The sequence below is a fragment of the Prionailurus viverrinus genome, chromosome X (genome assembly GCF_022837055.1).
Source record: "Prionailurus viverrinus isolate Anna chromosome X, UM_Priviv_1.0, whole genome shotgun sequence".
In the NCBI taxonomy this organism is placed as follows: domain Eukaryota; kingdom Metazoa; phylum Chordata; class Mammalia; order Carnivora; family Felidae; genus Prionailurus; species Prionailurus viverrinus.
Window position 1 is genome coordinate 96763372 of NC_062579.1, and position 24300 is coordinate 96787671.

Consider the following 24300-nt stretch of genomic DNA (forward strand, 5'->3'; position numbering starts at 1 on the left):
TTTGTCAGTATACAAAAGAGTTACAAGATATTCAATTTTTAAAATTTGTTACAGAATAACTTTAGGAAGCTATTCTGAAATGGTATATAAGAAAATAAAAATCATTATAAATGAAAACATAGAAATTTAGCTGTCAATAGAGCTTTTTGTGAAAGATGACTGACTTATGAAATAAAAATGCACATTTAAGTCACTTTAAAATATGCTGAACTTAGTAAAACTTCAATTAATAAAAATGGTTGAGGGGCACCTGACTGGCTCATTCAGAAGAACGTATATTCTCTTGATCTTGGGGTTGTGAGTTCGAGCCCCACGTTGGGTGTAGAAATTGCTTTAAAAAAATGAAATCTTAAGGGGTACCTCGGTGGCTCAGTCGGTTAAGTGTCTGACTCTTGGTTTCGGTTCAGGTCATGATCCTCCGGTTTGTGGGTTCGAGCCCTGAGTGGCGCTCTGCACTGACAGCGTGGAGCCTGCTTGTGATTCTCTCTCCCTCTCTCTCTCTCTCAAAACAAATACAAGTTTAAAACAAATACTTACTTTAAAAATCTTTTACAAATAAAGAAAACATTAAAAAATTAAAATAAAAATGGTGGAACAAAGAGGTATTAATGGAAACCTGGGGTTTTATTTGCTGTTGTTTTTTGTTTTTGTTTTTGTTTTGATTGATCAAATCTTAAGAAAGTTCTCTTGTTTCAATATCAGATGTTGAAGACATTTTTTATTTGCTTTTCTTTTCTTTTTTATTTATATTTTTAACCTGAGAAGATGAAATTTATTTTTTTCTAACTTTATTTACGTATAATTGGCAAATAAAATTGTAATATATTGAAAGTGTACAACATGATGATTTAATATATGTGTACATTGGGAAAAGAATCAATAATAAGGAAAACTTTAAAATTTACAAATATCTGGAGATTAAACAACAAGCTCCTGAACAATTAATGTGGCAGAGAAGAAATATTTGAAATATTTTCAGACAAATTGGAAACACATTATACCAAAACTTATGGGATGCAGAAAAAGCAGTTCTGAGAGGGATGTCTATAGTGATAAATGCCTATATTAGGAAAAAGTAAGATCTCGAATAAATAATATAACTTCATACCTCAAAGAACTAGAAAAAGAACAAATTAAACTCAAAGTTAGTAGGAGGAAGGAAATAACAAAGATCAGAAGTAAAATGAGACTAAAAAGACAACAGAAAAGAGCAACAAAACTTAAACCTGTTTTTTTTAAAGATAAACAAAATTGACAAACCTTTGGCTAGACTCTAAAAAAGACAGAAGACTCAAAGAAATAAAATCAGAAGTGAATGAGGAGACATTACAACTGATACCACAAAAATACTAAGGACAAGGAACTACTATAAACAATTACATGCCAACAAATTGGATAACCTAGAAGAAATGGAAAACTTCCTAGAAACATACAATCTACCAAGACTGAAGAAATAGAAAATATGAACAGATCAATTATAAGTAAGGAGATTACATGACTAATCTTAAATCTCCCAACAAGGAAAAGTCCAGTACCAGATGGTTTTACTGGTGGATTCTACTACACATTTAGTGAAGGCCTTTCTGAATTGAACAGTCTATATGCTTTTCTTTTTTTAATTTTTATATTTTTTTTATTAAATTTTTTTAATGTTGGGGCGCCTGGGTGGCTCAGTCGGTTAAGCGTCCAACTTCAGCTCAGGTCATGATCTCACGGTCCGTGAGTTCGAGCCCCGCATTGGGCTGTGTGCTGACAGCTCAGAGCCTGGAGCCTGTTTCAGATTCTGTGTCTCCCTCTGTCTCTGCCCCTCCCCTGTTCATGCTCTGTCTCTCCCAGTCTCAAAAATAAATAAACGTTAAAAAAAATATTTAAAAAATAAAATTTTTTAATGTTTATTTATTTTTGATGGAGAGACAGAGACGAGCATAGGCGGGGGAGGGGCAGAGAGAGAGAAAGACACAGAATCCGAAGCAGGCTCCAGGCTCTGAGCTGTCAGCACAGAGCCTGACGCCGGATTTGAACACACAGACCACAAGACCATGACCTGAGCTGAAGTTGGGCGCTGAACCGACTGAGCCACCCAGGCGCCCCTATTTGCTTTTCTTTATAAGGTATTACAGCCATAAAATAATCAGGCCATTAATGTAAACTGTGGAGAGCCTGGAAATTACTGTTTTACATACTTGTTCTCATAGCAGAATAGTATGGATAGATAAAATATACTTCATAGAATTTTAGCTAGAAAGAATTCTAGCTTTAAGGACCTGAAAGTGGGTCTTTAAAACAGATTCCTGATATTATCTCATTTCCTTTACATTAAGAAAAGAAGGGAATTTTCTGCTCCCTAAAGAATATAATCTAACCTTGTGAACTTTGGATGTTTATTACTACTAGATTGTTTTGATAGGAGAAAAGAATAAATAGAAAACATTTTCTCAGAATAGTTTATCAAAACTCATACCATAATACAGGAAAACTGAGGATATTATTATTATTTTAATACTGAAGGTATTATTACATTATAAACTATTATGTTAAGCAAACTCAATAATCTATGACTTGTGAAATGTGACCACCTGCTCACTGGGTTTTTTATGTAACAGTTTTATTTTATTTATAAGCCATACACTGTAAACTTCTATTTTAAAAAATCATATCCTCTGCATTTTAGAAATTAGTTACTTGTACCTGCAAGCATAGCAAGTTTAAAAAAAATCTTTGTTATTTAAATCGCAAAACAAATTAATATCTTCCCAAGATGGTAATAGTTCTGTTTAGTTCATTTTTGTCTGCATAACTATGGATCACACAAATGTGTATAAAATGTTGCTTTGATTTATGAACCACATTACAGATCTAAAGGTTTCAATTCATTAGCAGTGAATATAACGACTTTGGAAGCATTGAGGTGTCTCATGTCATATGTAGCTATCTAATGTCCAAAAGCCCTGCAGTAAAAGTCTAATATCCACTGGGTAGAAAATTTATACCAAGGCAAAACTTTTTACGAATAAAAATGTCTTTGAAGTTGTTTTGTGAAATGAACAAAAGCCATCATCTGCCTGACATGCAGGGTAGTACTGATTGTGGTTTTTTTCCTTAGAGTGTGAAATTCACATCACTTTGCTTTCAGCTTTAATCTGTTGTATTGTTTAAATAATAGGAGTGCTACAACATAAGATTGGGATCAGATGCAAGGTCACATAGCCATTCCTATATCCTTATACAAGAAACAGATTTTTTGGACAATTTTGCTTAGGGTAGGAATGATTTTCACATTTCAAATTAATAGACAGATTTTCAATTCTTACTCTAAAAGCTCTTAACCAGTACTTGATATTATTTAATTTATAAAAATTTAATATTCTCCATTAATACCAGGAAATAGGAAATCACATAATTTGGACTCTGTGTATACATGGCATTTCTAAAACATCATAAATTAGAAAGGTTTTGGTGAAATTGGTTGCATGATAGTCATGACAACAATTTTTTTAAGTTTATTTATTTATCTTGATAGCACAATGAGAGGGAGAGAGAGAGAATCCCAAGCAGGCTCCACACCAGTAATGTGGAGCCCTACATGGGGCTCGAACTCATGAACTGTGAGATGATGTCCAGAGCCAAAATCAAGAGTCAGATGCTTAACTGACTGAGCCACTCAGGGGCCCCTCATAACAACAAATTCTTAAAAAGGAGTTGGACAGTCAAATCAATTTTAAGAGTACCTATACCACAATCTACTCATGTATGCTAGTACTTGATTGCCTAAAGATAGATAATAACAACACATTTATGGAATGCTTATTATGTGCCAGGCACTGATAAAAGCATTTTATATTATTATCCCCCCATATTATAGATGAAAGATATGAAGCTAAAAGAGATAATTTCACTTGCCTAAAATCACTTGACCTGTATTTGGTGAAAACAAAGGTATTTAGACTCTAAAGCCAACATTTTAACCTCTAGACTTTATTGCCTCTAATGGCAATCCACTGGGATTGAGGGAAGCCATACAAAACTACTTCAGTTTTCAAGTTTTTCTGCTGATATGGGGGCATCAGATCTTACCTAGGCTCTGAAAATCACAAACAGCTCTCCTTTGAACAAGTCATCTCATCCCTCTGACCCTCAATTTCTGCATTTAGAAAATAAGACTCTGGGGACACCTGTGTGACTCAGTTGGTTAAGCATTCAACTCTTGATTTTGGCTCGGGTCATGATCTCACAGTTTGTGAAATAGAGTCCCACCTCAGACTGTGCTGACAGTGTGGAGCCTGCTTGGGATTCTCTATGTCCCTCTCCCTATGCCCCTCCCTAGCTCACGCTCTATCTCCTCTATCTCTGTCTATCAAAACAAATAAACATTAAAAAAAAAAAAAGAAAAAAGAAGAGTCTGAATGACATGGTATCTAAACTTCCTTCAGTTTGAAATGTTATGTTTATGTGAAGTAGGAATCAATGCATTGACTACTTACAGTGTAGAGAACGGAGAAAAAAAAGACCATTGATTTTTATATTCATTTTGACTGATGCCACGCAAATGGACATGAAATGAGCTTATAAACATAGTCTTTGAATGTTATTATTTCTGTTTAGAAAACGTCCTTTCTCAATTCTTTATTTGGCTCATTCATATTTATGCTTCAAGACTTCTATCAATGTGTACCTCATTCAGGGAGACTTCTCTTTTCTTCAGGAAGCATTCTTTTTTCACTGCTGTATCATATACTAGGAGAGATGACCTTCATTTTAATTATATCTATGCTTTACACCTTTCTTCTTGTTGCTCTATGCAGCTCGACATCTTTTATTGCCTGGCTGCCTCTACTCATCTTTTGTTAGCTTAAGTAATATCTCACAGTCTCTCTCCTTTCCTACCTGGTTGAATGTCTCTCTTTAGAGTTCCAATGCCATCCTACCCCTACCTCTTTCAGAATGCTCAACAGATAGTATTAAAATGAGGTATATATACTTGGCTTTCTCAATCTTGTGATCTGAGAAGACAGGGGTCATATTTTATTCATTTTTATGAACCTTGAGACATTGCCTTGAGTGGAATGTGATCAATCTATATTTGATAAACTGAATTTAAGTGGTGATTCAATGCAGAGGTACCTCAGGGTGGTTCTTTACCACACCCCAAAGAGAGGGAAGTCACATCTTACTTATTTTTGACCTTATAGAAAATTATGAGAATTAGTGAGACAAACTACTAGTGTGAGGTGTTAAGACTAGATGATACACAAAGATGCAGTGCATAAGTCAGCTACCATAATCCTTAGTAAACATCTGAGCACTGACAGCCTTTCCAGTAAGTTATACCTCACAAAGGTGGATTTATTTTTTAGGGTACAAACACTAAAATGGTTATAGTGAACTTAGTGGGTGAATCTTATACATAAGTCAATTTTTTAAAATAAATGCTTATTCAAATAGAAATTAGCATAGTATGCTGGCTGTTAAACTTTCCCCACTGGTGCTCTCAGTAGCTATGATCTGGGGCTTAAGAGAAAGATAAATCCACTAAAGAGGCTGCTGATAAATTAATGAGAAACATGGGCATAGCTCATTACAAACTCCTAAGTGGAGACTAACATAAGGAAGAGAATCCAAACTTGAAATCCTTAGAGCCATATAGTAAACTATGTTTACACAGCACAGTAGACCAATTCCTTGGCTGCTGTGAAGCATAACTCTTCTCTCCCTTGCTCCCTCACTCCCTTCCTTCTATCATTTGACAAACACAGGCACTTTGACAGACCCTAAAAAGAAGATTGGGATTCAAAGCTTAATACATCGTCTCTAAATCTTCTCAAACTTATGAAACATATAGACACTCAAAAATATAGTTCACTTTGACCAAGGCTAACAGGCTCAACAAAAATAACTTTATCATTAGTATAGACATAGATTTACTTGTTTACATGCTGCCAATCCAGAATTAATACGTGTCATCTTCATTAAGTCACTCCAAATTGGTGTGAATATAAACATTTCATATCAATTCACTTGGGGGGTTATTTGTCTTTTGTGGAAAATAATTGTATATTAAGGTTTTTACTTTAATGAAAAACATCCCATTATTATAGACTATGAGGGAAAAGGGTGGATACTTTTTGACTTTGTTTTCATATTTACATGTTTCCTTAGATTTGGGTTTAGGAAATGATATTGCATTTTTAAATGACACCTCTGATTATATCATTACTCTGATATAGGCAATGTTATTCAGTAAAACATAATACTCCAAAGAATTGTCAGATTAGGTATTTCAAAAATGATAAATTAGCAACATGAGAATTTAAGGACATAATGGTGGATTGGGCAGAAAGCCTTTAAGTATGACCCCATGATGTAAGAAAATATGCATATGATGTATTATGAGAACACTAGAATTGTACATATTTTTTAAAAAATTGCATTTAGATTGTTAATTGTACTCATCACTACAGCACCAGAACATCATAGAATCTCCATGAGATAAAGTAGAATATTCATTTTGCAATATACATTACCATTTGTGGTATATCAGTGACATCAATAATTATTACCTTAGGCTACAGCAACAGCAATGAAGGAAAAAATAAGTTTGTGTGGTTCATTTCATAACAGAAGACATAGAGTCCTTGGAATTGAGATGTCACACTTGAACACATTCTGTGTTCAGCAAATAATTTCTGAATGCCACTGATACTAGATCACTTTTAAAAAGCTGCTTCCCCTTACTTTGAAAGATGGGTTATGTTGAATTTCATTACTTTTCTCCTTACCTCATTCTTCTTTTGTTTTAAAATAAGTGATGAGGGTTTCGGTGAAGATTAAGTACTAGCAGGCAGTAATGCAATGGTGCAAACAGGGTTTTAATTGGAACCTCAAATCCTGTGGAAAAATAAGAAATTAAATCATTAATAAAATTCATTTCCCAGAAGACACTAAGTTGATATATATTATGTTAAGAAGCCTTATTTATTTTCTCCTATAAGATTCATATAGACATATTTGTGAAATCTAAAATTCACTAGCCAAGCCATATTAAGGTTATGTAATGAAATTACAGCCCTTCTAAAGTTCCAAATATGAAGGAGTAAATAAGAAATCCATCCTTTTACAAAACTTTAGCATTTTTATGTCAACATTAATCCTCATGTTTCCCTACAATGTTACAGTACATTCATTACTTAATGCAATCCTGGAAATACTACAGAAGTATTTCAACATGACTCAAGAAAAACCATGGCACAGTGTTAAACAATTCAAGCTGCCACATGGCTGAAAGTTTAGAATGAAATGTCATTTTTTCTGAAGACTTGCAAAGATTATAATTACAAATACCCCCATTAAAGAAAATCATATGAACAATTTTCTGGTGAGTCGTAGGTTATACCAGGTATGTGACTAAAGCACGTTATACAAATAAAAATGCAGAAGACACATGAGGGGTAGAATTATGATCTTATCAAAAAAGCACTTCACTATGCATTTGATCCACTAACAATTATTAAGAAATTCTGGACCCAGTTTTGCTTAAAAGCACTGTAAAAAGAGTTTATATTGAAGAGTTTAAATCTCGTTGGGGGAAGCAACTGTAAATGTTACGACTACAAATCAATCTGTATATATTGGAGGTAATGATTCTAAGGTAATGATTAACCATTCAAATGGCATGTTATTACACTTTATAATTACTTTGAGTGATCTATTTTAAATTTTTTTAAATATTTATTTATTTTTAAGAGAGAGAGAGAGAGCGGGGAGGGGCAGAGAGAAAAGGAGACACAGAATCCGAAGCAGGCTCTAGGCCCTGAGCTGTCAGCACAGAGCCGGACAGGAGGCTCAAACCTACAAACCGAGAGATCATGACCTGAGCTGAAGTCAGTCATTCAAGCAACTGAGCCACCCAGGCGCCCCTTGGGTGATCTATTTTAGAGAATAGGACTTTGTTTTTGTAAAGGATGTGTTTCTCTCTTTTTGAGTACTAAGATGAGTATGTATGTATAAGATACATGCTACATCCCATAATATGTTCTATAAAAACATGCACATGCCACTTCTATGTGTCACCTTTTACTCTTTGGTAGTAAATATAAACAATTAAAAATGATATGTAGTATAAACACCTAACATTTTTACTTTCCCTTGCGCCATTGATTTCAATAAGCTTATTTGCTTGATAAACCTTCATACAGATAAATCTAAAGTCTGTACTATTGGCATTTAAAAGGTCATACATTTTTTTCAAGTGTGTTCTATCAATTGTAACCTGCCACGCTACTGTATTTATTCTGTCATATGCTGATGAGGGGGTGTATCCCAAAGATTACCATCATGATTGCAATTTTCCTCTGCTTCTGTCTGCTGTTTCTAATGTATTATCTTCATATCCCAACCGTTCTTGGCATTTTGTTAAACACATTCAAGTCCATTCTTTCAACATACATTTGTTGATCACTGCAAACATTCGACTGAGTGCCATGCAAAATAAAATGAAATAAAAAATGAATCAGACATGAATTCTGCCTTCAAGATGCTTATAGTCTAGAAAGGGAGATGACAGCTCTCCTAAAAAGAAGGTAAAATATGAGTATCATAAGAGCATAGTGAGCAAAAATCTAAACTAATTCAGAGGAAAAAAGTTTGCTTCCAACTGTAAGGATCAAGGAAAATTCTGAGGAATATATGGCACTTCTGAAGGTCTTAAATTGATTTGGACAATTGGAGATAAAATAATATATTTGACAGACAGAAAACTGCATGGGAAAAAGGTTTAAGGGGAAAGCACGGGACAGATTTGGAAACTAGTGGGTAGCTTTATTTAGCTGAATTACATGGTACTTGGATTAAGGTAGTAGAGGTAAGGCTTGAAGGATAGATGATTTTCAGACAATGGATAGACTTAAATAGAAGCCTAAGGAAATGGAACTTGTATCTCTAGACAGTAAGACTCACTAAAGTTTTTGTGATCCAGGGTGTGACGTGATAGAATTTTGTTTTACAAAGATTAATCAGGCAGAAACATGAATAATGAATTTAAGAGTGGGAAGTAGATGATAGGCATGGGTGCAGTTAGGAAGCTATTTGTGGTTATCTATCTGAGAGATATTAAGGACGTGAATTAAGACTGAAGCAATGAAAATGAAAAAAAGATGGGACAAATGTGACAAATACTTCTCTAGATATATCATAACTGACTATGCTTCTGAAATGTTGAGCCTGGAGAACTGGGACGATGGTGATATTAGCAATAGTGATGGGAGTATAAAAGAATGAACTAGTAGGTATTATATAAGAGGACAAGAAATAAATTTGGTTTATTTTAAATTTGTAGTGCTGGCAGGAAGTGGCCCTGAAGGCATATGGAAAGGTATAACTGGTATCCAGAGAGTTCTAGACTGCATAAATAGATGTGGGAAGCATCTTCATTCATTCATTCAATTAACATTTAATGAGCACCTAAGATATACTAGATATTAGAGGTGTAAGGGTAAATAATATACAGCCCCCTGTCTCAGGGAGCTAATTGTCTAATAAGGGAGAAAGTCTTAGTAATGGAAAATTATGATTAAATATGTCAAGTTCAATCATTGAGGTTTGAATTAATATAATCATAGATATGGGACATCTAATACATCTTGAAAAAGAGGATACATCTGAGAAAAAGTGACACCTGACCTGAGTTTTAAAGGATAAGAAAATATTCACCAAGTAAAGGGCAGTATTTTAAGTGAAAGAAACAACAGGATCAATGATGGCATAAACACTTTGGTGTGTGTGAAAATATTACAAGTTTTTGCTGTAGCAACAGGAAAGATTTAGGAGGAAATAGTACAAATGTGGTTCAGGGTAGATTGTTTATGTTCTTGAACATTAAAATAAGGCACTTGGATTTATTTACTAATCAATGGAGAGTTAGTGAATGTTTTGAGGTACAAGGGTGGTTTAATTATATCTGTGCTTTTTTTTAAAGACTATTTATTTATTTTGAGAAAGAGAAAGTGGGGAGGGGCAGAAAGGGAGAGAGAGAGGATTGCAAACAGGCTCTGCACCATCAGTGTAGAGCCCTACGTGGGGCTTGAGCTCATAAACTGTGAGACCATGACCTGAGCTGAAGTCGGACACTTAACCAACTGAGCCACCTAGGCGCTCCTAATTGTATCGTGCTTTAAGAAAATTAATTTAGTATAGGAGTGCAAGATCAATTAGAATGAGAAAAAACCTGTAGTTATGATGACCACTGGGTGTCATATGTAAATGATGAATCACTGAATCCTATACCTGAAACTAATATTACACTGTATGTTGACAAATTGGAATTTAAATAAAAACTTGGAAGAAAGATTGAAAAAAGGAAAAACCTGTAGATGGAGGGGACAGTTAGGCTGCATCAATATTCCAGATGAAAATAATGAGGGATAAGTAATAGAAACAGGAAACAGATACAAGACATATTATAGAGGCAAGATTGATTAGAATTGACTGTTTTGATGTGGTAGGAAACCATAATTATACTGTTTATAACTGCATTCTCAAACTATTTTGAAATTACTTATCTCAATGTTGGTTACACAACACATCAGACAAAAAATTGATGTGAATCAACCTCTCTTACTAAGCTAATGCTATTTTAGATCTAAAATCACTCCTTACCTTAGTTCTTATCCACATGTACATAGCTGTGATAGCATCGTAATTCACTTAGAATTCATGAAAAAATATTCATAAGTACAATGCTTTTTTTAATTTTTCCTTTACGTTTACTGTAGAACTAGGAGTGTTGGCTTTAAACAAACACATGTTTGGAGCAGCAGCTCCATAGGGTCCAAGTGGAACTCAGTTTCAATTTAGTTTAAGATTCATTATTACTTGACCTATGAATTTAAAAAGCTGACAAGGACACATAATCCATGTTTTTTTCTCATGTTTATGCATACTTATTTTGAAAGGCAATTTACCATTTAAAATGGTAAAGTAGTGTATATAATCTTTAGATAGATGTAGAGACAGGTAGAGAGATATAGACATAACTAGATAATTAGATCTATAGAGAAAGACATTTTATTCAGGTGGATTTCATCATAGCTGAAGCACACTTTCAGTTTTGACTTATTTTAATCATTTGGGGTAGGATTTTTTCTAAACTCTGTTTAATGCTCTTGTGCTTGCTTTATAGAGAAAACATTGCACATAAATTTGACACTTCCCTAATGGCCCTAAGTCATCTGTTTTAGCATCAATTATTATAGTATTTATGAGAGCTAAAGTGGCTATTGAAAAATATACAGATGGTTAGTGAAGCTGTCTTCCACTTAATGGACTAGATTTTTAAGTAATTTGATTTCATTTTAGATTGTTTTTGTCTCCTTTCCTATCAAGTTGTTAACTGTCACTTATTGCCAAATTGGTATAGCAGGTTCTGATAGTTTCTTCATTCCCTCTAAATTTGGTGCTTATAATATACTGGAAATTGGAGAATGTCATACGAAACTTATTACATTTGTCTAAAATAAAAGTAAATATGGTCTATGTAAGGGCAATAAGAATTGGTTACATGCAAAGCACAAGAATCATAATAATGGGATTCTGGTTCATGTATATTATTGGGCCTACACCTAGAGTTCATAGTGTGGCTTCACTGTTTCTGTGTTGTTCTGGAAGTTATGCCTCTGTTTTTATATACTAACCCCAATAGTGATGTAATGATAAAAATGTCAAGTTTGAGGATGAGGGATCAAGTACAGAATTTAATACAATTTAGTAGCCAGTTGATCTAGGCACTAGAGTCATAAGCCTTGGGGAAGCCTATAAAATGATTATGAAGACAAAACAGACACATATGCATACACACACATGTATTTTCCAGCTTCCTAATCAAAGGCCTATAAAGGGAGAAATTTAAAGGAAGTACGTCTTAGGACAACACCAGTTTTTCTACAGAGCTTACTCTTGGCCTTCATATATCTTAATGTTCCAAAACATAAATGAGAGGGTTAGGCTGGATGGGCTTTAAGGTTACTTCCATCTCTAACATTCTAAGAGTCTGTGATTATGAAAGGACATAAAAACACCCAATCTCTGAGCCAGAAACACATTTTGAATTATAGGGTTTGATATTTTGATTTGAATTTTGGAAATTTTAAGCTGAATGACTAAAACCTCAGAGGACATAGGACCTGTCAGAATCTGGCTTGAGAATAGATCAGTAAAAATTAACCTGTCAAATAAGCTTGTTCATTACTTTAATTTTTTTGTAGAGGTAGTAACTAGATTATTTGTGTCTAGTTACTTGTGTCTTTTAGTATAACAGATGAAGAACTTGGGCCAGTTGATCACCAGTTTAAAAAAAATTCATTTTGGCCAGCAAGTAGAGCTATTTGGTCAAATGTCTTAATTGCATTAGTAAAGTCCTTAGGAGATCAGACTATCTTAATTTCCTAAACTAACATACCATATATTGAAAATAACACTGGGAGAACAAATAGAAAAAAAGTTGGAGGCCTTTACATTTTTCATCATTACGTGGACTAAGAAAGTGTCTAAAATAACACTAAAACTATTTGACCAACAAATTTTGAAATTATATAGTCTCTTCTTCCTGGGCAGAACTAAAATAAAGATAATATATAATAATTTAATCTCCAATAACTGGAAAATCATCACAAATAACAGGTAGTATTTACTGAACACTTACTATGTATTGGAATTGTTCTGTTTCTTTTTTGTTTGTTTTTTTTTTTTTTAATTTTTTTTTCAATGTTTATTTATTTTTGGGACAGAGAGAGACAAAGCATGAACGGGGGAGGGGCAGAGAGAGAGGGAGACACAGAGTCGGAAACAGGCTCCAGGCTCTGAGCCATCAGCCCAGAGCCCGAAGCGGGGCTCGAACTCACAGACCGCGAGATCATGACCTGGCTGAAGTCGGACGCTTAACCGACTGCGCCACCCAGGCGCCCCAGGAATTGTTCTGTTTCAAATTCACCTCTTCTTTTAATTATGTCAAAGGCTTAGTGAGGTAGGCACTATTATTATCCTGAATTTAGAAGTAAGGCAATGGAGACATACCAAGATAAATAAATTGCCCAAGATCAAATAGCTAGTAAGTGGTGAAGTCAACATTTGAACTCTTCGGTCTATTGAGCTGAAGATAAAATTGAGCTGAAGTACGCTATTGTGTTTTGATAATAAAAATCCTGTTTGAACAAAATAAATAAAATAAAATAAATTGCAAATAAAATGGAAAAGTATTTACCCTATTTAAAACAAAAGTAAGCTGTCTTTTTTTTCAATATATGAAATTTATTGTCAAATTAGTTTCCATACAACACCCAGTGCTCATCCCAAAAGGTGCCCTCCTCAATACCCATCACCACCCTCCCCGCCCTCCCACCCCCCATCAACCCTAAGTTTGTTCTCAGTTTTTAACAGTCTCTTATGCTTTGGCTCTCTCCCACTCTAACCTCTTTTTTTTTTCCTTCCCCTCCCCCATGGGTTTCTGTTAAGTTTCTCAAGATCCACATAAGAGTGAAACCATATGGTATCTGTCTTTCTCTGTATGGCTTATTTCACTTAGCAGCAGACTCTCCAGTTCCATCCACGTTGCTACAAAGGGCCATATTTATTTCTTTCTCATTGCCACGTAGTATTCCATTGTGTATATAAACCACAATTTCTTTATCCATTCATAAGTTGATGGACATTTAGGCTCTTTCCACAATTTGGCTATTGAGAGTGCGGCTATAAACATTGCGCTACAAGTGCCCCTATGCATCAGTACTCCTGTATCCCTTGGGTAAATTCCTAGCAGTGCTATTGCTGGGTCATAGGGTAGATCTATTTTTAATTTTCTGAGGAACCTCCACACTGCTTCCAGAGAGGCTGCACCAATTTGCATTCCCACCAACAGTGCAAGAGGGTTCCCGTTTCTCCACATCCTCTCCAGCATCTATAGTCTCCTGATTTGTTCATTTTTGCCACTCTGACTGGTGTGAGGTGATATCTGAGTGCGGTTTTGATTTGTATTTCCCTGATGAGGAGCGACGTTGAGCATCTTTTCATGTGCTTGTTGGCCATCTGGATGTCTTCTCTAGAGAAGTGTCTATTCATGTTTTCTGCCCATTTCTTCACTGGATTATTTTTTTTTCGGGTGTGGAGTTTGGTGAGCTCTTTATAGATTTGGGATACTAGGCCTTTGTCTGATATATAATTTGCAAATATCTTTTCCCATTCCGTTGGTTGCCTTTTAGTTTTGTTCGTTGTTTCCTTTGCTGTGCAGAAGCTTTTTATCTTCATAAAGTCCCAGTAATTCATTTTTGCTTTTAATTCCCTTGCCTTTGGGGATGTGTCAAGTAAGAGATTACTATGGCTGAGGTCAGAGAGGTCTTTTCCTGCTTTATCCGCTAGGGTTTTGATGGTTTCCTGTCTCACATTCAGGTCCTTTATCCATTTTGAGTTTATTTTTGTGAATGGTGTGAGAAAGTGGTCTAGTTTCAACCTTCTGCATGTTTCTGTCCAGTTCTCCCAGCATCATTTGTTAAAGAGGCTGTCTTTTTTCCATTGGATGTTCTTTCCTGCTTTGTCAAAGATTAGTTGGCCAGACGTTTGTGGGTCTAGTTCTGGGGTTTCTATTCTATTCCATTGGTCTATGTGTCTGTTTTTGTGCCAATACCATGCTGTCTTGATGAGGACAGCTTTGTAGTAGAGGCTAAAGTCTGGGATTGTGATGCCTCCTGCTTTGGTCTTCTTCTTCAAAATTCCTTTGGCTATTCGGGGCCTTTTGTGGTTCCATATGAATGTTAGGATTGCTTGTTCTAGTTTCGAGAAGAATGCTGGTGCAATTTTGATTGGGATTGCATTGAATGTGTAGATAGCTTTGGGTAGTATTGACATTTTGACAATATTTATTCTTCCAATCCATGAGCAGGGAATGTCTTTCCATTTCTTTATATCTTCTTCAACTACCTTCATAAGCTTTCTATAGTTTTCAGCATACAGATCGTTTACATCTTTGGTTAGATTTATTCCTAGGTATTTTATGCTTCTTGGTGCAATTGTGAATGGGATCAGTTTCTTTATTTGTCTTTCTGTTGCTTCATTGTTAGTGTATAAGAATGCAACTGATTTCTGTACATTGATTTTGTATCCTGCAACTTTACTGAATTCATGTATGAGTTCTAGCAGACTTTTGGTGGAGTCTATCGGATTTTCCATGTGTAATATCATGTCATCTGCAAAAAGCGAAAGCTTGACTTCATCTTTGCCAATTTTGATGCCTTTGATTTCCTTTTGTTGTCTGATTGCTGATGCTAGAACTTCCAACACTATGTTAAACAACAGTGGTGAGAGTGGGCATCCCTGTCGTGTTCCTGATCTCAGGGAAAAAGCTCTCAGTTTTTCCCCGTTGAGGATGATGTTAGCTGTGGGCTTTTGATAAATGACTTTTATGATGTGTAAGTATGTTCCTTCTATCCCGACTTTCTCAAGGGTTTTTATTAAGAAAGGGTGCTGGCTTTTGTCAAAGGCCTTTTCTACATCGATTGACAGGATCATATGGTTCTTCTCTCTTTTTTTATTAATGTGATGTATCACGTTGATTGATTTGCGGATGTTGAACCAGCCCTGCATCCCAGGAATGAATCCCACTTGATCATGGTGAATAATTCTTTTTATATGCTGTTGAATTCTATTTGCTAGCATCTTATTGAGAATTTTTGCATCCATATTCATCAGGGATATTGGCCTGTAGTTCTCTTTTTTTACTGGGTCTCTGTCTGGTTTAGGAATCAAAGTAATACTGGCTTCATAGAATGAGTCTGGAAGTTTTCCTTCCCTTTCTATTTCTTGGAATAGCTTGAGAAGGATAGGTATTATCTCTGCTTTAAACGTCTGGTAGAACTCCCCTGGGAAGCCATCTGGTCCTGGACTCTTATTTGTTGGGAGATTTTTGATAACCGATTCAATTTCTTCGCTGGTTATGGATCTGTTCAAGCTTTCTCTTTCCTCCTGATTGAGTTTTGTAAGCGTGTGGGTGTTTGGAATTTGTCCATTTCTTCCAGGTTGTCCAATTTGTTGGGATATAATTTTTCATAGTATTCCCTGATAATTGTTTGTATCTCTGAGGGATTGGTTGTAATAATTCCATTTTCATTCATGATTTTATCTATTTGGGTCATCTCCCTTTTCTTCTTGAGAAGCCTGGCTAGAGGTTTGTCAATTTTGTTTATTGTTTCAAAAAACCAACTCCTGGTTTCGTTGATCTGCTCTACCGTTTTTTTAGATTCTATATTGTTTATTTCTGCTCTGATCTTTATTATTTCTCTTCTTCTGCTGGGTTTAGGCTGCCTTTGCTGTTCTGCTTCTAGTTCCTTTAGGTGTGCTGTTAGATTTTCTATTTGGGATTTTTCTTGTTTCTTGAGATAGGACTGGATTCGATGTATTTTCCTCTCAGGACTGCCTTCGCTGCATCCCAAAGCATCTGGATTGTTGTATTTTCATTTTCGTTTGTTTCCATGTATTTTTTAATTTCTTCTGTAATTGCCTGGTTGACCCACTCATTCTTTAGTAAGGTGTTCTTTAACCTCCATGCTTTTGGAAGTTTTCCAGACTTTTTCCTGTGGTTGATTTCAAGCTTCATAGCATTGTGGTCTGAAAGTATGGATGGTATAATTTCAATTCTTGTATACTTATGAAGGGCTGTTTTGTGACCCAGTATATGATCTGTCTTGGAGAATGTTCCATGTGCACTTGAGAAGAAAGTATATTCTGTTGCTTTGGGATGCAGAGTTCTAAATATATCTGTCAAGTCCATCTGATCCAATGTATCATTCAGGGCCCTTGTTTCTTTATTGACTGTGTGTCTAGATGATCTATCCATTTCTGTAAGTGGAGTGTTAAAGTCCCCTGCAATTACCACATTCTTATCAATAAGGTTGCTTATGTTTATGAGTAATTGTTTTATATATTTGGGGGTTCCCGTATTCGGCGCATAGACATTGATAATTGTTAGCTCTTCCTGATGGATAGACCCTGTAACTATTATATAATGCCCTTATTCATCTCTTGTTACAGCCTTTAATTCAAAGTCTAGTTTGTCTGATATAAGTATGGCTACTCCAGCTTTCTTTTGGCTTCCAGTCGCATGATAAATAGTTCTCCATCCCCTCACTCTCAATCTAAAGGTGTCCTCAGGTCTAAAATGAGTCTCTTGTAGACAGCAAATAGATGGGTCTTGTTTTTTTATCCATTCTGATACCCTATGTCTTTTGGTTGGCGCATTTAATCCATTTACATTCAGTGTTATTATAGAAAGATATGGGTTTAGAGTCATCGTGATGTCTGTATGTTTTATGCTTGTAGTGATGTCTCTGGTACTTTGTCTCACAGGATCCCCCTTAGGATCTCTTGTAGGGCTGGTTTAGTGGTGACGAATTCCTTCAGTGTTTGTTCGTTTGGGAAGACCTTTATCTCTCTTTCTATTCTAAATGACAGACTTGCTGGATAAAGGATTCTCGGCTGCATATTTTTTCTGTTTAGCACACTGAAAATCTCGTGCCAATCCTTTCTGGCCTGTCAAGTTTCAAAAGAGAGATCAGTCACGAGTCTTATAGGTCTCCCTTTATATGTGAGGGCAGGTTTATCCCTTGCTGCTTTCAGAATTTTCTCTTTATCCTTGTATTTTGCCAGTTTTACTATGATATGTCATGCAGAAGATCGATTCAAGTTCCGTCTGAAGGGAGTTCTCTGTGCCTCTTGGATTTCAATGCCTTTTTCCTTCCCCAGTTCAGGGAAGTTCTCAGCTACAATTTCTTCAAGTACCCCTTCAGCACCTTTCCCTCTCTCTTCCTCCTCTGGGATACCAATTATGCGTATATTATTTCTCTTTAGTGTATCACTTAGTTCTCTAATTTTCCCCTCATACTCCTGGATTTTTTTATCTCTCTTTCTCTCAGCTTCCTCTTTTTCCATCACTTTATCTTCTAGTTCACCTATTCTCTCCTCTGCCTCTTCAAGCCGAGCCGTGGTGGTTTCCATTTTGTTTTGCATTTCATTTAAAGCATTTTTCAGCTCCTCGTGACTGTTCCTTAGTCCCTTGATCTCTGTAGCAAGAGATTCTCTGCTGTCCTCTATACTGTTTTCAAGCCCAGCGATTAATTTTATGACTATTATTCTAAATTCACTTTCTGTTATATTATTTAAATCCTTTTGATCAGCTCATTAGCTGTTGTTATTTCAGGGAGATTCTTCTGAGAGGAATTCTTCTGCTTGGTCATTTTGGATAGTCCCTGGCGTGGTGAGGACCTGCAGGGCACTTCCCCTGTGCTTTGGTGTATAACTGGAGTTGGTGGGCGGGGCCGCAGTCAGACCTGATGTCTGCCCCCAGCCCACCGCTGGGGCCACAGTCAGACTGGTGTGTGCCTTCTCTTCCCCTCTCCTAGGGGCGGGATTCACTGTGGGGTGGCCTGGCCTGTGTGGCCTACTTGCACACTGCCAGGCTTGTGGTGCTGGGGATCTGGCGTATTAGCTGGGGTGGGTAGGCAAGGTGCACGGGGGCAGGGGGGGGCAGGCTTAGCTCGCTTCTCCGTAGGTGATCCACTTCAGGAGGGGCCCTGTGGCACCAGGAGGGAGTCAGACCCGCTGCCAGAGGGGTGGCTCCACAGAAGCACAGAGTTGGGTGTTTGCACAGAGGGAGCAAGTTCCCTGGCAGGAACTGGTTCCTTTTGGGATTTTGGCTGGGGGATGGGCGAGGGAGATGGCGCTGGTGAGCACCTTTGTTCCCCAACAAACTGAGTTCTGTCGTCCCGGGGCTCAGCAACTCTCCCTCCCTTTGTCCTTCAGCCTTCCCGCTTTCCGAGCAGAGTTGTTAACTTATGACCTCCCAGATGCTAAGTCCCGCTTGCTGTCAGAACACTCTGTCCAGCCCCTCTGCTTTTGCAAGCCAGACTCGGGGGCTCTGCTTGGCCGGCAGGCCGCCCCTCCACTCCGGCTCCCTCCCGCCAGTCCGTGGAGTGCGCACCGCCTCACCGCCCTTCCTACCCTCTTCCGTGGGCCTCTCGTCTGCGCTTGGCTCTGGAGACTCCGTTCTGCTAATCCTCTGGCGGTTTTCAGGTTATTTAGGCAGGTGTAGGTGGAATCTAAGTGATCAGCAGGATGCGCGGTGAGCCCGGCGTCCTCCTATGCCACCATCTTCCGACCTCTCCAAAAGTAAGTTGTCTTAAATGCATTATTTATTTGCAAGTAAACAATTAGGTCAATCATAGCTGAGTCTTATCTGTTTCTTTAAGATTTTTATAATATTTACATATAAAACTTTTTTTAAAGCTTTTATTTAAATCCCAGTTACTTAACATACAGTGTGATATTAGTTTCAGGTGTACAGTATAATGATTCAACACTTCCATAAAACACCCATTTCTCATCACAACAAATGCACTCCTTAATTCCCATCATCTATTTCACCCATATTCCCCCACCCCCTTCCCTCTGGTAACCATCAGTTTGTTTTCTCTATAGTTAACAGTCTGTTTCTTGGTATGCCTCTCTCTCCCTCTCTCTTTTTTCCCCTTTGCACATTTGTTTTGTTTCTTTTTTTTTAATTTGAAATTTATTGTCAAATTGGTTGCCATGCAACACCCAGTGCTCATCCCAACAGGTGCCCTCCTCAATACCCATCACCTACCCTCCACTCCCCCCACCCACCATCAACCCCATCAACCCTTAGTTTATTCTAAGTCTTTAAGAGTCTCTTATGTTTTGGCTTCCTCCCTCTCTAACCATTTTTTTTTCTTCTCCTCCCCCATGGTCTTCTGTAAGTTTCTCAGGATCCACATAGGAGTGAAAACATATGGTATATGTCTTTCTCTGTATGGCTTATTTCACTTAGTATAACACCCTCCAGTTCCATCCATGTTGCTACAAAAGGCCAGATTTCATTCTTATTGCCACGTAGTATTCCATTGTGTATATAAACCACAATTTCTTTATCCATTCATCAGTTGATGGACATTTAGACTCTTTCCATAATTTGGCTATTGTTAAAAGTGCTGCTATAAAGATTGGGGTACAAGTGTCCCTATGTATCAGCACTCCTGTATCCCTTGGGTAAATTCCTAGCAGTGCTACTGCTGGGTCATAGGGTAGATCTATTTTTAATTTTTTGAGGAACCTCCACACTGTTTTCCAGAGTGGCTGCACTAGTTTTCATTCCCACCAACAGTGCAAGAGGGTTCCTATTTCTCCACATCCTCGGCAGCATCTATAGTCTCCCGATTTGTTCATTTTAGCCACTCTGGTGTGAGGTGGTATCTGAGTGTGGTTTTGATTTGTATTTTCCTGATGAGGAGCGACGTTGAGCATCTTTTCATGTGCTTGTTGGCCATCTGGATGTCTTCTCTAGAGAAGTGTCTATTCATGTCTTCTGCCCATTTCTTCACTAGATTATTTGTTTTTTGGGTGTGGAGTTTGGTGAGTTCTTTATAGATTTGGGATACTAGGCCTTTGTCCGATATGTCATTTGCAAATATCTTTTCCCATTCTGTCAGTTGCCTTTTAGTTTTGTGGATTGTTACCTTTGCAGCGCAGAAGCTTTTTATCTTCATGAGGTCCCAGTAGTTCATTTTTGCTTTTAATTCACTTGCCTTTGGGGATGTGTCGAGTAAGAGATTGCTACGGCTGAGGTCAGAGAGGTCTTTTCCTGCTTTCTCCGCTAGGGTTTTGATGGTTTCCTGTCTCACATTCAGGTCCTTTATCCATTTTGAGTTTATTTTTGTGAATGGTGTGAGAAAGTGGTCTAGTTTCAACCTTCTGCATGTTTCTGTCCAGTTCTCCCAGCACCATTTGTTAAAGAGGCTGTCTTTTTTCCATTGGATGTTCTTTCCTGCTTTGTCAAAGATGAGTTGGCCATACGTTTGTGGGTCTAGTTCTGGGGTTTCTATTCTATTCCATTGGTCTATGTGTCTGTTTTTGTGCCAATACCATGCTGTCTTGATGAGGACAGCTTTGTAGTAGAGGGTAAAGTCTGGGATTGTGATGCCTCCTGCTTTGGTCTTCTTCAAAATTACTTTGGCTATTCGGGGCCTTTTGTGGTTCCATATGAATTTTAGGATTGCTTGTTCTAGTTTCGAGAAGAATGCTGTGCAATTTTGATTGGGATTGCATTGAATGTGCAGATTGCTTTGGGTAATATTGACATTTACCAATATTTGTTCTTCCAACCCATGAGCACAGAATGTTTTTCCATTTCTTTATATCTTCTTCAACTACCTTCATAAGCTTTCTATAGTTTTCAGCATACAGATCTTTTACCTTTTTGGTTAGGTTTATTTTTAGGTATTTTATGCTTCTTGGTGCAATTGTGAATGGGATCACTTTCTTTATTTGTCTTTCTGTTGCTTCATTATTAGTGCAACCGATTTCTGTACATTGATTTTGTAACCTGCGACTTTGCTGAATTCATGTATGAGTTCTAGCAGACTTTTGGTGGAGTCTCTCGGATTTTCCATGTATAATATCATGTCATCTGCATAAAGTGAAAGCTTAACTTCATCTTTGCCAATTTTGATGCCTTTGATTTCCTTTTGTTTGATTGCTGATGCTAGAACTTCCAACACTATGTTCAACAACAGTGGTGAGAGTGGACCTCCCTGTCGTGTTCCTGGTCTCAGGGAGAAAGCTTTCAGTTTTTCCCCATTGAGGTTGATATTAGCTGTGGGCTTCTCATATATGGCTTTTATCATGTTTAATTATGTTCCTTCTATCCCGACTTTCTTGAGGGATTTTATTAAGAAAGGATGCTGAATTTTGTCAAATGCTTTTTCTGCATCGATTGACAGGATCATATGGTTCTTTTCTTTTATTTTATTAATGTGATGTATCACTTTAATTGATTTGCAAATGTTGAACCAACCCTACATCCCAGGAATGAATCCCACTTGATCATGGTGAATAAATCTTTTTTATGCCGTTGAATTCGATTTGCTAGTATCTTATTGAGAATTTTTGCATCCATATTCATCAGGGATATTGGCCTGTATTTCTCTTTTTTTGTCAGGTCTCCGTCTGGTTTAGTCATCAAAGTAATGCTGGCTTCATAGAATGAGTCTGGAAGTTTTCTTTCCCTTTCAAATTTTTGGAAAAGCTTGAGAAGGGTAGGTATTATCTCTGTTTTAAATGTCTGGTAGAATTCCCCAGGGAAGTCATCTGGTCCTGGACTTTTATTTATGGGGACATTTTTGATAACTGATTCAATTTCTTCACTGGTTATGGGTCTGTTCAAGTTTTCTATTTCTTCCTGTTTGAGTTTTGGTAAATTCCACATATGAGTGACATCACATGGTAATTATCTTTCTTTGACTGACTTATTTTGCTTAGCAAATACTCTCTAGCTCCATTCACATCATGGCAAATGGTAAGATTTCATTCTTTTTTAAGGCTGTGTAATATTCCATCGTATGGAATATGAGAACATATTTGCCAATTACACATCTGATAAGGGTTAGTATCTAAAATATACTTAAACCTTCTAATCAAAACAATTTGTTATATGTTTTGTAAGCTTAAAGTTATATGTATAAAGCTATTCTATCTATACATGTATATATGTACATATATTTTATTTCAAATTGCTATAATTCAGTCTTTTCTACTAATTCAAATAAGTGTTAGATTGAATTATTCAACCTAAGTAGAGTTGTAGTATGCACTGTCCTTCACTTAAATGGCTCCTTTTCTTTTCTGAGAATAATTTTTTCTTCAACTTTATTGAGGTAAAATTGCATATGATAAAATACATTCACTTTACGTACACCGTTAGTGTTTTAACAAATGTGATTATTGGTAATGTTTCAGCACCAATGGAATATAATCAGTAAGCAATTTTTACTATTAAATAAAATTGTGTGTCTATTATTCAGATGTCAGTGAAAGCTAACTATCAATCACATAATAATCATCAAAAATTTTAAGCATCTCTTGTCTCTATAACAGATACAATTGTTCAAATTTTTTATTGCTATTTTCTGGGGTAAGAGTGAATGCAGGATGCTTCCAGAAGAGGAGAAGGGGCACTAATGTATCCCAAGAGTCTCAAGCTATCTGGCACATAGTAGGCTTTCAACAAGTATTTATTGGATGAATAAATGGAATGAGATAGTGATAATAAAAGTGAATGTGAGAAAGTAGTGTGGAAACAAATATAGACACCTTACCAAAGAGATATATTCCAGGTATTTGAGAATAAAATCCAGTGAATAGAGATGAATGATGAAGACTTCCCCTAAAAGTTACCTGCAGAGGCATCTGAATTGGAAAATAGATGTAAAATCATCTCTGTTTGAAGATTAAATGATCTTATATGTAGCAAACTCTAAAGATTCCACATAAAACTGTCATAACTAACAAACAAATTCAGCAAACTAGCAGAATGCAAAAACAACACTCAAAAATAATGTTCCATTTCCATGCACTAACAATGAACAATCCAAAATGAAATTAAGAAGCAATTCCATTTACAATAGCATCAAAAAGAGTAAAATACTGAGGAATAAACTTAATCAAAGAGGTTATAGACTTACAAACTAAAAACTACAAAATGTTGCTAAAAGAAATTTAAAAGACACAAATAAATGGAAAAGCATCTATCTTTATGAATTGGAAGACAATATTGTTAAGATATCAACACTACCCAAAGTGATTTACAGATTTAATACAGTCCCTCTCAAAATCCCAATGAAGTTTTCTGCAGAAAACTTCCATCCTAAATCTCAAATGGAATCTCAAGTTACCCCAAATAGTCAAACCAACCTCGAAAAAGACGAACAAATGGGGATGCCTCCCACTTTCTGATTTCAAAACTTGGTACAGAGCTACCATAATTAAAACAATAGTACCATCATAAAGACAGACAAATAGACCAGTGGAATAGAATACAGAGCCCCTGCATATATGGTCAAATGATTTACAACAGGAGTGCTAAGACCATTCAATGGGGGGAAGAAAATCTCTTTAACAAATGGTGTTGGGAAAACTGATATCCACATGTAAAATAATGCAAATGAACCTTTACCTTATGCCACATACAAAAACTAAATGAAAATGGATTGAAGACTTATATGTAAGAGCTGAAACTATGAAGCTCTTAAAAGAAAAATCAGAGGGGCGCCTGGGTGGCGCAGTCGGTTGGGCGTCCGACTTCAGCCAGGTCACGATCTTGCGGTCCGTGAGTTCGAGCCCCGCGTCGGGCTCTGGGCTGATGGCTCAGAGCCTGGAGCCTGTTTCGATTCTGTGTCTCCCTCTCTCTCTGCCCCTCCC